A 14,774-nucleotide genomic window follows, 5' to 3' on the forward strand; every position below is an offset into this window, starting at 1 on the left:
TCTAAGCACTGCCCCACTTCTTCATCTTTATATGACCCCCAGGAGTTGAGCTCCACAGGTTCTCCCAGTGATTCCCATGAGATGAGACCCAAGTGAGCCTCCCAGGAAGTGTTCTGCAATGCTGGGGAAGCTGGATTCTCTTTTTCCCATTGGAGAAACCATAGACTCGGCAGTCTAGGGCGGTCTAAACTTTGGCAGTGTAGGCTCACTTCAGTGCTATGCCAGTCTGTGGGAAGGGCGATGCAGTCAAAGTGGAACTGCTTCTCTTACCCATCTAATGTGGTCCTTCTCGGTGTCTGTGGTCTGAGGAAAGCTATGGCCTCACCCTCAAGTTCCGGGATTTTTACAGTGGTGTTTTATAAATGGATTGTTCCTAGTTGGTCTTCTTGTGAGGGAGACTGAGTCCTATGTCATCATCTTGATGATGTCAGCATCCCACAAATTTGATTTTTTTAAAAATATTAATCTCGGGCTTCCCTGGTGGCACAGTGGTTGGAAGTCCACCTGCAGATGCAGGAGACACGGGGTTGTGCCCCGGTCTGGGAGAATCCCATATACAGCAGAGAGGCTGGGCCCGTGAGCCATGGCCGCTGAGCCTGCGCGTCTGGAGCCTGTGCTCCGCGGTGGGAGAGAGGCCACAGCGGTGAGAGGCTCGCGTACCGAAAAAAAAAAAAAAAAAATATATATATATATATATATATATATATATATATATAAATCTGTATATCCAAGAAGCTTGATGAATTCTAAGTAGGATGAACTTAAAGAGACCCACACCTAGATGAATTATAATCAGACTTTCAAAAGACAAAGAAAGAATCTTGAAAGCAGCAAGAGAGAAGTGACTCATCATCTATAAAAAATCCTCACTAAAATCAGCAGCTAATTTCTCGTCAAAAACCATGGGGGCAGAAGGCAGTGAGATAACATATTCAAACTGGTGAAAGAAAACAATTTCAATCAATAATTCTGTATTCAGAAAAATTATCCTTAAAAATGAGGAGGAAATTAAGATTTTCCTAGGTAAAGAAAACCTGAGATAATTTGTCACTAGTGAACCAGCCCTATAAGAAATATTAAAGGGTGTCCTTCAGGCTGAGTTAAAAACACATTAAACAGTAACATGAATCCACATGGAAAAATAAAGAGCATTGGTAAAGCTAACTATATAAGTAAATGTAAAACAAAGTATAAGTGTATATTTTTGTTTATTCTTTTTCCCCTCCTATCTGGTTTAAAAGAAACTTCATAGAGCAATAATTATATTAATAGCCATACAGTGTATAAAGATGTATTGTAAAAAATAATAATAACATGATGAAAGGGGGAAAGGAGTGGGGCTCCCTTCTGTGCACTACTAAAATTAAGTCTAAGCAAGATTGCTGTAAATAACAATTTTAATCATAATCATCAGGGAAGCACTAAGAAAATAACTAAAAGATATAAAAAATAAAAAGGGAATTAAAACGATATGCTAGAAAATATCTAATTAACACAAAAGAAATCAGTAATAGAATAATCAAGGAGAAAAAAAGACATAAGACAGTACACAAATAAGAAAATAGCAGACATAAATCTTACCTTTTCAGTAATTACATTAAATGTAAAGGGATTAAACACTCCACTCAAAATGCAGATATTGGTAGGATGGATAAGACACCATGATCCAACTATATTCCATCTAAAGAGGATGCACTTGGTATTAAAAGACACAAATAGGTTGAAACTAAAAGGATGGAAAAAGTTATACCCTGTATACAGCAATAAAAAAAGAGCTGTGCTGACCAACTAATTAATAGGAGACAAAATATACCTTAAGACAAAAATTGTTGCAAACTATTACATATAGAATGGATAAACAACAAGGTGTCCTACTATATAGCACAGAGAATTATATTCAATATCCTGGGATAAACCATAAGGAAAAAGAACATAAAAAAGAATGTATATATGTGTATAATTGAGTCACTTTGCTGTACAGCAGACATTAACACAACATTGTAAATCAGCTATACTTCAATAAAAAATTTTTTTAATATTTTTAAAAGGACAAAAATTGTTGCTAGAGACAAAAAAGTACATTTTATAAAAGGGTCAGTCCGTTGAAATATAACAATTATAAACTATATGGCTCTGATAACAGAGACCCAAAATACATAAAGCAAAAAACAGACTGAACTGAAAGAAGAAATAGACAGTCCAACAGTAATAGTTGGAGATTTCAGCACCTGACTTTTAATGATGTGTAAAACAAGTAGACAGAAGATAAACAAGGAAATAGGACATACAAATGTTAACTCAAAATGCATCAAAGACCTAAATGTAAGAGAGAAAAAACTCTTAGAAGAAAACATAGATATAAATCTTTGTGACCTTTGATTAAGTAACTGTTTCTTAGACATGACACCAAAGCACAAATAATCAACTAAAACTAGATAATATGGACTTCATCAAACTTAAAAACTTTTGTTCCTCAAAGGACACTATCAAGAAAGTACAAGACAACCCACAGAATAGAATATATTTGCAAATAATGTATCTGATAAGAATCTAGAATCTATAACACATAAAGAACTCTTAAAACTCAACAATGAAAAGGCAACTCTGGAAAAATGGGCCAAGGATTTGAATAGATATTTCTACAAAGAAGATACAAATGGCCAGAAAGCATATGAAAACATTTTCAGTAGCATTAGTCATTAGGGAAATACTTAAAACCACAATGAGATACCACTTAATACCCACTAAGATAGGTATAATTAAAAAGACAAACAATAACAAATGTTGGCAAGGATGTGGAGAAATGGAAATCCTTCTACATTTCTGGTGCAAATGCAAAACAGTGTGCCCACTTTGGAGAACAGTTTAGAAGTTCCTCAAAAAGTTAAACATAGGCTTACCACATAGCCCAGTCATTCCACTCCTGGATATATATACAAGAGAATTGAAAACATATGTTCACACAAAAACTTGAACATGAATGTTCATAGGTGCATTATTCATAATAGTTAAAAGGGGAAACAAACCAGATGTCCATCAACTAATGAATAGATATACAAACTGTAGTATAACCATACAATGGAATATTATTAAAACATAAAAAAAGAATGAAGAGCATGCTATAGCATGGATGAACCTTGAAACATTATGCAAAGTGAAAGAAGCCAGATACAAAAGACTACATGTTGTATGGCTCTATTTTATGAAAGGTCCAGAACAGGAAAACTCAGAGAGGAAAGTAGATTAGTATTTGCTAGGCGCTAGAGGGAGAGGAGAAGGGGGAATGACTGTTTTATTTGTAAGGGGTTTCTTTTTTGGGGTGATAAAAATGTTCTGGAATTAGATAGTAGTGATGGTTGCACAAGCTTTTGAATACATTAAGATCACTGAATTGTACACTTTAAAATGATGAAGTCTATGGTAGGTGAATTATATCTCAATAAAAGAAAGTAAGAGAAAAAATGAAATCCTCTTTGATAAAAGAGGACAGAAAATTGAAGACAGAAAACATTTGGACAGAAAATTGAAGGAATGAAGGGAGCAATCTACCAGATATCTAGAGGAAATGAATACCAAGCAATGTGAAGTGCAGAACTTATTCCACAGTTCAATGTTCAATATTTAATACTCCTGTCCTGATTTTTAAGTCTTTGTTACTGTCATGGCATAGTTTAATGTAGTCACATTTTGTGTAAATAATGAGGAGAGTAAGTAGAATGTTAAGAGACTTAGGAAGGGGAGATTTAATTATTGAATCATGAAAAAAGGAAGGTGGAAGTATGAAAATATATGAGAACAATCAGAATAAACTAAAAAGAGGTGCAAAGAAGAGGAAGAGAGAAGATGATAAGCACTAATATATTAGTAAAGAAATAAAGCACTAGAATTATACAGATTTGGGTTATATCTCACACTGTATTAGCTAGCAATTTCCTTGGAAAAATTTCTTCACTCTGTGTTCCTCAGTTTCCCACATCCTATGTAAGGCATGGGAGCAATAACATCTATCTTACTGGCTTGCTGTGAGAAATGTATATGGTATTTCACCTTATTCAGTATTTTACTGAATTTGACACTTGGTATACCCTCAATATATAATAATTATTCACAATAATCATAATAGACACTACACAAATTCTGAGTTGTCTTAGCTTTTGAAAAGTAAAACTATATGTTCAAATATATATTTTAAAACAATGGATGAGATATATAGAATACATATAGAAAGACTCTTTACATTTTAGTTATTTAAATATTAATTTAATCTTAGAAGTTTTTACTTTAATAAAACAGTATAAAAGACCATGCAGAGGTATTGCCTATGTTTTAAAGTGCTAATTGGTTAGAAACTGACCCTCGTTAGAGAGATAAGAATATACTGAGACTAAATTAAAAGATGTTTTCCACAGGCAATCACTATTTTTAGAAAACAAGCATGTTATGCTTAAAACTACTTTGAGATTAACACTGTGGTGAAAACCAATACCAAAAAATCACTTTGCTAATTAAAGTGTATGAAACCAAACAACTGTTTTTGGGAATTGATCTTGCTGATTTACATGCTAAAAGAGAGGAGTTCTCATATTTCCTTCAGTGAGATAAACTTAGTAAAAAATATGGCTAAGAGAGGATGAGCAGAAGTTGACATATTTGAGTTGTTTTGTTGGCATATTTCAGAATCCTATTTAAAAAAATGCTAGGGAGGCTGGAGTCTTCTGGAAATTAAGGCAACCATGAAACAGGGAAAGTTTACTGGATTATGGGTTAGAGGATGGGGGCCACATCCCTGTCTCTGAACACTCTCTAGCCAGAGGATCTTGGCAAGCTAACTCCTCTGTTTCTCAATTTCTTCTTTTCTAAAAATGAGAAAATCTTACTTGGTGGACTGGTGATCCTTCTCAGTTCTAATATTGTATGGTTCTGTGTGATGTTTCCTCTTTTGGAAGAAAAATGCCAAGGCTGAATTCAGGCTTTTTCTCTTTAAGTATTAGTAGTAATAATAATAAAAATAATAATAATAATTCCAGAGCTTGGGTCAACTTTGCCTTCGTGGGTAGTTGATGATTATATGGTGCATCTCTCTCCAGCTCCTTTTTCTTCTTCACTGTTGTGGTTCATTTTGCCTTTAAGAAAATGCAACTAGAACTTCTTCTATGAGCCTCTTATTATACCTAAAGCCAGAGGGATATTCAAAACATATAGCAACCAGTATGGCACAGGCCTGAAATAATCAACAAATCAGGACACTGGCCATAGAGACACATATTAGCCTGGCCTAAAACTAGAGGCAAAACTTGTTCAATTTAGACGAGCTTCATAAATATTTGTGTTCTTCGATATATGTGTAGATGTACATACATACATTTATAAGTGGAACTATATTCATTTCAAAACATACTTTATAAATTGAATTACTTTAATTATGTTTAAGATGCTCAAAGATATGAATAAAAGAATAATATTCACTAATACTGAACAAAGAGGTATTTATTAGAAAAGGAGATATGAAACATAAAGAAGTAATATGAAAAAAATTAGAAAATTTGAATATAGACAAAATCATCACTGAAAAACTTTAATATTTACTAGATAGGATAAACTCTAAACTGGAAACAAAAAAATAGTGAATTAGGGAATTGAAAGGTTTTGGTGAAAATTTTACCCATAATGCATCAAAAATAGATGAATAAATTAAAAATATGACAGGAGTTAGGAGTCAGGGAGAATAGGCAAGAAGTTCTAACATAAATCTAATGGCAAATCCAGAAGAAAATGGAGGGAGTAGAAGAAACACAATACTTAGAAAGATAAAAACAAGAAATTTTCACAGTTAATGATATGAGTTTTCAAATCCAAAATACAATTTGATTATAGAGCAGGAAAAAATTAAAATAAAGGAAAAATGAAAATAAATTTATACCTAGATCTATCTTACTGATCTTTCTTACTGGCACTACAGAACATCAAGGAAACAGGGCAGGAATCTGAAAAGTTACTAAAGAGAAAAGAGAGATTAACTACAAAAAAATTATATATATAGATAGATATAGTTATAGATATATAGATATGTATGAAGATCAGATTGACAGTGGAGTTTTCAATGGCAAAAGCCGATGCCAGAAGGCAAAGAAATATCTTCAACATGTTGAGGAAAAAATAACTTTCAACCTTGAATTTAATATCCAACCTAATATTATTCAACAGCAAGAGAAAAATTAGGACATATTGAGTTGCAAATATGCAAAGAGAATTTACCTGCCAAGCACCTTTACTAAAGGAATTAATGAAGGGAAAGTCTATTTAGGAGAAGACTGACACAGAATGAGGAACAAAATCAGAGCAGGGAATGCTAAAATCAGTAAATTAGCCAATTTAATTTTTAAAAACTTACAAACCTTACAAACTCACAAAGCTCAGTGTTTTGTGACCACCTAGAGGGGTAGGATAGGGAGGCTGAGAGGGAGGGAGACACAAGAGGAGAGAGATATGGGGACATATGTATAGGTATAACTGATTCACTTTGTTGTAAAGCAGAAACTAACACACCATTGTAAAGCAATTATACTCCAATAAAGATGTTAAGAAAAAAAAGGAAGAAAAAGGTATATAGAATTATACAGCTTCCAACAGAAAACATAAAGGAGATAAAAAAGTGAAGAGAAGGAATGGTAAACAGAATATTTAAATTAAGGTAGTAGAAAAAAAGCCCTATAGAAATATTTTTATCTTAAAGTCAATGTCCAGTCCTGAAAATCAGATATTTTACATAAAACCCTAACCACAAGCCTATCTTTCTTTATTTTAAGGGGCAAAAAAACATGAAGTAGTGCAGTTCAATTAAAAATTCTCCACCAATTTACAATTTTTCTAAAATGAAACTAAGACATTAAAATGTCCATTTGTATAAGCAATAAGTTATAATGATAAGATATGAAATTCTTAAAACATTGCTTCCTGGTCATTAGTTAATATGGTTGTTAGCAAACAACTGCTTTATATCCAATTAAGGGAATTGTTCTGGGAAAACATTAAGAAAGATGTTCTGTGGAGTATAATTAAAATAAATTATAATAATTAACATGCCAGTTAAAAGACAGAGATTATCAGACTGGATAAATAAAGCAAAATGTAGTTATATGTTACAGGAAAAAGACACCTAAAACAACCACACAGACGGTTGAAAATAACAGGATAGAAAAGATACACCCTGTGTATTAGATAGGATTAGGTTCTGAATGACAAATAAGCCAAAAGGATAGTGCTTAACCAAGTTTGAAGTTTATTTGCATCTCCTGTAAATGGATTCTGGAGATCAGTATCTAGGGTTGGCAAGGCAGCTTCATCTTGTGGAATCTTAGCAACCCAGGCTTCTTCCTCTTCATGGCAATACCATTCCTAGGCTGAGACCCTCACCATCATGGTCCAGTATGGTAGAATCTGCATTCTAGGTGGCAGGATTGAGGCAGGGATGAAGAGACAAAAAGAATGTGCCAGCCATCTTAAGGAATGTTCTCATGTTTTACACAAAAAAATTAATTTAATCCTCAGATGGCCCCCATGAAATGAAAACTACTGCTGTGATCACAGTGCAGAAGAGCAAGTTGAGGCACAGGGAGAAATGAGTTGTCCAAGTCACATGACTAGTAAGTGATACAGAAAGAATTGGAACAGAATAGGGTGTCTGACTCCAGACCTTCTATTCTTAAACACTGTGCAGGATTGACAAATAGCTTAACTTCTCTGGACAAGTATTCCCTTATTTTTAAATTCAAAAGATGGTCTAGATGCGGGGATCAAAAAATTATGTCAGGGAGAGGACTGGGGTTGGCTGCGTGAACACAGCCTGAAGGGGGCTAGTGCACCACAGCTAGCCGGGAGGGAGTCCGGGAGAAACTCTGGACCTGCCTAAGAGGCAAGAGACCATTGTTTCGGGGTGCACGAGGAGAGGGCATTTAGAGCACTGCCTAAAAGAGCTCCAGAGACAGGCACGAGCAATGGCTATCAGCGTGTACACCAGAGACGGACATGAGATGCTAAGGCTGCTGCTGCAGCCACCGAGAGGCCTGTGTGCAAGCACAGGTCACTATCCACACCTCCGCTCCCGGGAGCCTGTGCAGCCCACCACTGCCAGGGTCCTGTGATCCAGGGACAACTCCCCCGGAAAAACGCACGGCGCACCTCAGGCTGTTGCAATGTCACGCTGGCCTCTGCCACCGCAGGCTCACCCTGCATTCTGTACCCCTCCCTCCCCCTAGCCGGAGTGAGCCAGAGCCCCCTAATCAGCTGCTCCTTTAACCCCGTCCCATATGGGCAGAACACAGACACCCTCAGGCAACCTACACACAGAGGCGGGACCAATACAAAGCTGAACCCTAGGAGCTGTGCGAACAAAGAAGAAAAAGGGAAATCTCTCCCAGCAGCTTCAGGAGCAGTGGATTAAATCTCCACAATCAATTTGATGTGCCCTGCATCTGTGGAATACCTGAATAGACAACGAATCATCCCAAAATTTAGGTGGTGGACTTTGGGAGCAACTGTAGACCTGGGATTTGCTTTCTGCATCTAATTTGTTTCTGGTTTTATGTTTATCATAGTTTAGTATTTAGAGCTTATTATCATTGGTAGATTTGTTTACTGATTAGGTTGCTCTCTTCTTTTTTTTTAGTATATATATTTTTTCCTTTTTCTCTTTTTGTGAGTGTGTATGTGTATGCTTCTTTGTGTGATTTTGACTGTACAGCTTTGTTTTTACCATTTGTCCTAGGGTTCTGTCTGTCCTTTTTTTTTTTTCTTTTTTAGTATACTTTTTAGCACTTGTTAACATTGGTGGATTTGTTTTTTGGTTTAGTTGCTCTCTTCTTTCTTACTTTTCTTTTTATTACTTTTTTATTTTTTAATAATATTTTTAAATTTTTTAAATTTTAATAACTTTATATTTTATTTTATTTTTTCTTTTTCTTTCTTTCTTTCTATCTTTTTCTCCCTTTTCTTTTGAGTCATGTGGCTGACAGGGTCTTGGTGCTCTGTCCAGGTGTCAGGCCTGAGCCTCTGAGATGGGAGAGCCGAGTTCAGGACATGGACCACCAGAGACCTCCTGGCCCCACATAATATCAAACGGAGAAAGCTCTCCCAGAGATCTCCATCTCAATGCTAAGACCCAGCTCCACTCAACGACCAGCAAGCTACAGTTTTGAACACCCTATACCAAACAACTAGCAAGACAGTAACACAACCCACCCATGAGCAGAGAGGCTGCCTAAAATCATAATGAGTTCACAGACACCCCAAAACACACCGGCAGATGCAGTCATGCCCACCAGAAAGACAAGATCCAGCCTCATACACCCGAACACAAGCACCAGTCCCCTCCACCAGGAAGCCTACACCACCCACTGAACCAACCTTACCCACTGGGGACAGACACCAAAAACAACAGGAACTACGAACCTGCAGCCTGCAAAAACAAAACCCCAAACACAGTAAGTTAAGCAAAATGAGAAGACAGAGAAATAAACAGCAGATGAAGGAGCAAGGTAAAAATCCACCAGACCAAACAGATGAAGAGGAAATAGGCAGTCTACCTGAAAAAGAATTCAGAGTAATGATAGTAAAGATGATCCAAAATCTTGGAAATAGAATGCAGAAAATACAAGAAACATTTAACAAGAACCGAGAAGACCTAAACAGCTTACAAACAATGATGTACAACACAGTAAATGAAATTAAATTCTCTAGAAGGAATCAATACCAGAATAACTGAGGCAGAACGGATAAGTGACCTGGAAGATAAAATAGTGGAAATAACTACCACCAAGCAGAATAAAGAAAAAAGAAAAGAATTGAGGACAGTCTCAGAGACCTCTGGGACAACATTAAACACACCAACATTCAAATTATAGGGGTTCCAGAAGAATAACAGAAAAAAAAGGGACTGAGAAAATATTTGAAGAGATTATACTTGAAAACTTCCCTAATATGGGAAAGGAAATAGTCAATCAAGTCCAGGAAGCACAGAGAGTCAGATACAGGATAAATCCAAGGAGAAACACACCAAGACACATATTAATCAAACTATCAAAAATTCAGTACAAAGAAAAAATATTAAAAGCAGCAAGGGAAAAACAACAAATAACATACAAGGGAATCCCCATAAGGTTAACAGCTGATCTTTCAGCAGAAACTCTGCAAGCCAGAAGGGAGTGGCAGGACATATTTAAAGTGATGAAAGGGAAAAACCTACAACCAAGATTACTCTACCCAGCAAGGATCTCATTCATATTCAATGGAGAAATTAAAACCTTTACAGACAAGCAAAAGCTAAGAGAATTCAGCACCACCAAACCAGCTTTACAACAAATGCTAAAGGAACTTCTCTTGGCAGGAAACACAAGAGAAGGAAAAGACCTACAATAACAAACCCAAAACAATTGAGAAAATGGTAATAGGAACATACATATTGATAACTACCTTAAATGTAAATGGATTAAATGCTCCAACCAAAAGACATAGACTGGCTGAATGGATACAAAAACAAGACCCATATATATGCTGTCTACAAGAGACCCACCTCAGACCTAGGGACACATACAGACTGAAAAAGTGAGGGGAGAGAAAAAGATATTCCATGCAAATGGAAATCAAAAGCAAGCTGGAATAGCAATTCTCATATCAGACAAAATAGACTTTAAAATAAAGACTATTACAAGAGACAAAGAAGGACACTACATAATGATCAAGGGATCAATCCAAGAAAAAGATATAACGATTGTAAATATTCATGCGCCCAACATAGGAGCACCTCAATACATAAGGCAAATGCTAACAGCCATAAAAGGGGAAATCAACAGTAACACAATCATAGTAGGGGACTTTAACACCCCACTTTCACCAATGGACAGATCATCCGAAATGAAAATAAATAAGGAAACACAGGCTTTAAATCATACATTAAACAAGATGGACTTAATTGATATTTATAGGACATTCCATCCAAAAACAACAGAATAAACTTTCTTCTCAAGTGCTCATGGAACATTCTCCAGGGTACGTCATATCCTGGGTCACAAATCAAGGCTTGGTAAATTTAAGAAAATTGAAATTATATCAGGTATCTTTTCCGACCACAACGCTATGAAACTAGATATCAATTACAGGAACAAAACTCTAAAAAAATACAAATGCATGGAGGCTTAACAATACACTACTACGTAACCAAGAGATCACTGAGGAAATCAAAAAATACCTAGAAACAAATGACAATGAAAACACGATGACCCAAAACCTATGGGATGCAGCAAAAGCATTTCTAAGAGGGAAGTTTATAGCAATATAATCCTACCTCAAGAAACAAGAAACACCTCAAATAAACAACCTAACCTTACACCTAAAGCAATTAGAGAAAGAAGAACAAGAAAACCCCAAAGTTAGCAGAAGGAAAGAAATCATACAGATAAGATCACAAATAAATGAAGGCAATGATAGCAAAGATCAATAAAACTAAAAGCTGGTTCTTTGAGAAGATAAACAAAATTGATAAACCATTAGCCAGACTCATCAAGAAAAAAAGGGAAAAGACTAAAATCAATAGAATTAGAATTGATAAAGGAGAAGTAACAACTGACACTGCAGACATACAGTCCTCTGTATCATGAGAGATTACTACAAGCAACAATATGCCAATAAAATGGTCAACCTGAAAGAAATGGACAAATTCTTAGAAAAGCACAACCTTCCAAGGCTGAACCAGGAAGAAATAGAAAATATAAACAGACCAATCAGAAACAGTGAAACCGAAACTGTGATTAAAAATCTTCCAACAAACAAAAGTCCAGGACCAGACGGCTTCACAGACAAATTCTATCAAACATTTTGAGAAGAACTAACACCTATCCTTCTCAAACTCTTCCAAAATACAGCAGAGGGAGGAACACTCCCAAACTCATTCTACGAGGCCACCATCACCCTGATACCAAAACCAGACAAAGATGTCACGAAGAAAGAAAACTATAGTCCAATATCACTGATGAACAAAGTCACAGCTCCTTCTGAATGACAGCCTGCATTAGTGACTTGTCATAAGGGGAGTTGTAAAAATCCAGCTCCTCTGCTTCGATGTCGGACAACTCTAAGGGCCATTCTGGCTCCAGCGTCCCCCATCCCCCTCCTTGTCCCTGGTGAGTCCTTGTGACTTCATTTCAGTTAAGTGTTTCCTCCCTAACCCCATGCCCTCATTTCCCTGCAGGGGTTGATCCCAGGAGCACATTCCAGTAAACCTCATGCATGCAAATCATTGCCTCAGTGTCTATTTCCTGCGAACCTTTTCTGCAGTGTGCTTTGATACACAACATGTGGATTGCTATAAACATTTAGAGCATTCCTAAATCTGAATACCAATAGGAATGAAGAAAACTTTTCAATAATTTGCACTGTCACTGATGAAGAGAAATCACCATGGTTTGCACCCACTAACGTCCATGATTCCTCATTATTCATATTCTCTACTTGCAAACTTGCCTACCCACTAAAATTTATTTGTAACTCCCCAAATTTGAATTGCCTGGTGTGTGTTCCCAGCTGGGTTTGAATAAGGTGATATTCTGCCTTACCGTTTCAGCTCTCATACCAAAGACAGGTGTCCTTCTTGTGATCTTTTTGTGCCACATTTCTAGCCTCTTTTTTTTCTTTCCTGTTGGTGATTTTGCTGTTTAAAATGGCCCCCAAGTGTAGTGCTGAAGTGCTGCCTAGTGTTCCTAAGTGCAAGAAGGCTGTGATAGGCCTTATGGAGAAAATACCTCTATTAGATAAGCTTTGTTCAGGTAGATGTTATAGTGCTGTTGTAAAGTCAATGCTATTGAATTAACAATATAGCTGACCCTTTAACAACATAGGCTTTAACTCCATGGGTCCACCTATATGTGGACTTTTTTTTCAATAGTAAATACTACAGTACTACATGATCCCCAGTTGGTTGAACCTGTGGATGTGGAACAGTGGATACAGAGAGCTGACTACGGGTCTTGAGCATCCGTGGATTTTGGTAACCCTAGTGGGCCCTGGAATCAATTCCCGACAGGTGCCAAGGGATGACTGCATATATTAAATAAGTTGTCTTTAAATAGAAACACAAGTAAAACAAAGTTATGTGTTGATCAGTTGATGACAATGTTGTGACCAGAGGCTTATAGGAACCTAACTCTTATTTCCTCTAGAAGCAATTCTCTAATTCTGTGTCCATGGTGACTTTATAAAACATAATTACCATGAATAACAAGAATCGACTACATACATACATATATATATTTATATATATTTATATATACAATGTGCTGGTATTGTTGTCCTGTACTTTGTGAAGATCCTTGGTGTCCTCAATAACTGTTGTAAGATTACATGCCTGGAAGCAAGGGAAAAGGAAATACTATTTTCATACCATATTCCACTCTGTTTTATACTCTTGCTCTAAACTGGTTTGTGACTTAAACGAATGAGATGATTGTTGAAACTTTGCTGGCATTTTTATGCCCTGAGAAAGAGAACTCAAATTCATAGGTGATGCCCTGAGTAGCTTATAGGAGTAAAATGGGCAAGAGGGGCCCCATGAGGCTAATTGGTGAAGGTGAAGGGCAGTCCTAAACGTCGCCTGATCCCTCCAGACCGTATTTTGTCTTCTACAACTTACAGAGTAATCAAGCTGAAGAACAAGCTCCTGTGTTCACACTGCAGGTGGGAGAAATAGCTCCATAAATGAGGGCTTGAGAGGAACTGACTCTACTTATCGGCCTTCTGTGATTCCTAATCAACTCTGCTCCACCTCCCATGGAATTTCCTTGCTTCTCTTTTTGTCTTATTCCCACGGTTGTGCACGTGTGCTGGTACACATGTGGTTCTCTAGTGTTCATCCAAAAACGAATGCCTCCCCATCTTCAACTAAACTTGTTTCAGATGCCACCAGAGGAAGGCTCAGACCTCACCATCAATTCTCAGCAGATAGTCCCTCTTTCCTGTCCATTTGCTCATTCATGTTAACGTCGACTGTTTCTTATTGTATTCTAACTGAAAGAGGCACGAGTTCCTTCAGCTCTACAGCAATGTGTATGCTTGAGTTTTGTTAAATGGGCTTATTTTAATCAGACAATTGATGATTTCCCCAAACATTTATATAAATTACATTTCTATAACTCCAATAATAGGTTACATGCACTTAGAGTGAAGAATTTTAAAAGCATTCCTTTGTGCATTATTTTATTTTACTTTTAATTTATTTTAAAATATTAGGTATATGATCTATACATTATTCCTTTTTATTTTTCTAATTCAGGTATAATTGACATATGGCATTATATTAGTTTCAGGTGTACAACATAATGATTCAATATTTGTATGCATTGCAATCTGGTGCATTATTTTATAAAGTAAAGAATTTTTTCATAAAAATGAATATCTACCCCATAATGCATCTCTGCTGTTGATCTGGGATCTGTGTGTACTCAAAGATGCTGTTAACTTCTCAAGCACACACTCCAGAGTAGGAAAAAAAACTATTTCTTAATAAAGAAGATTTCAGTTTTTATCTCGCATCCTCCAGTTCTTCTTGAAAAAGTCAGTTCTGGGTGGTGATAGTCAATTCCTGGTTGTCTCAGTTAATCATTGACTTTATTCCGCAGGATGCCAATATTTTGCCTAATTCTTGAGGATCTGAAGATCCAAGATGCCAAGGTATGAGAATGAGGATGTGGCAGAGAGGAAGTAAGGAACATCTGGTCCCAAGGCATCCA

The sequence above is a fragment of the Leucopleurus acutus genome, assembly GCF_964270905.1.
Source record: "Leucopleurus acutus genome assembly, chromosome: 4".
Lineage (NCBI taxonomy): Eukaryota > Metazoa > Chordata > Mammalia > Artiodactyla > Delphinidae > Leucopleurus > Leucopleurus acutus.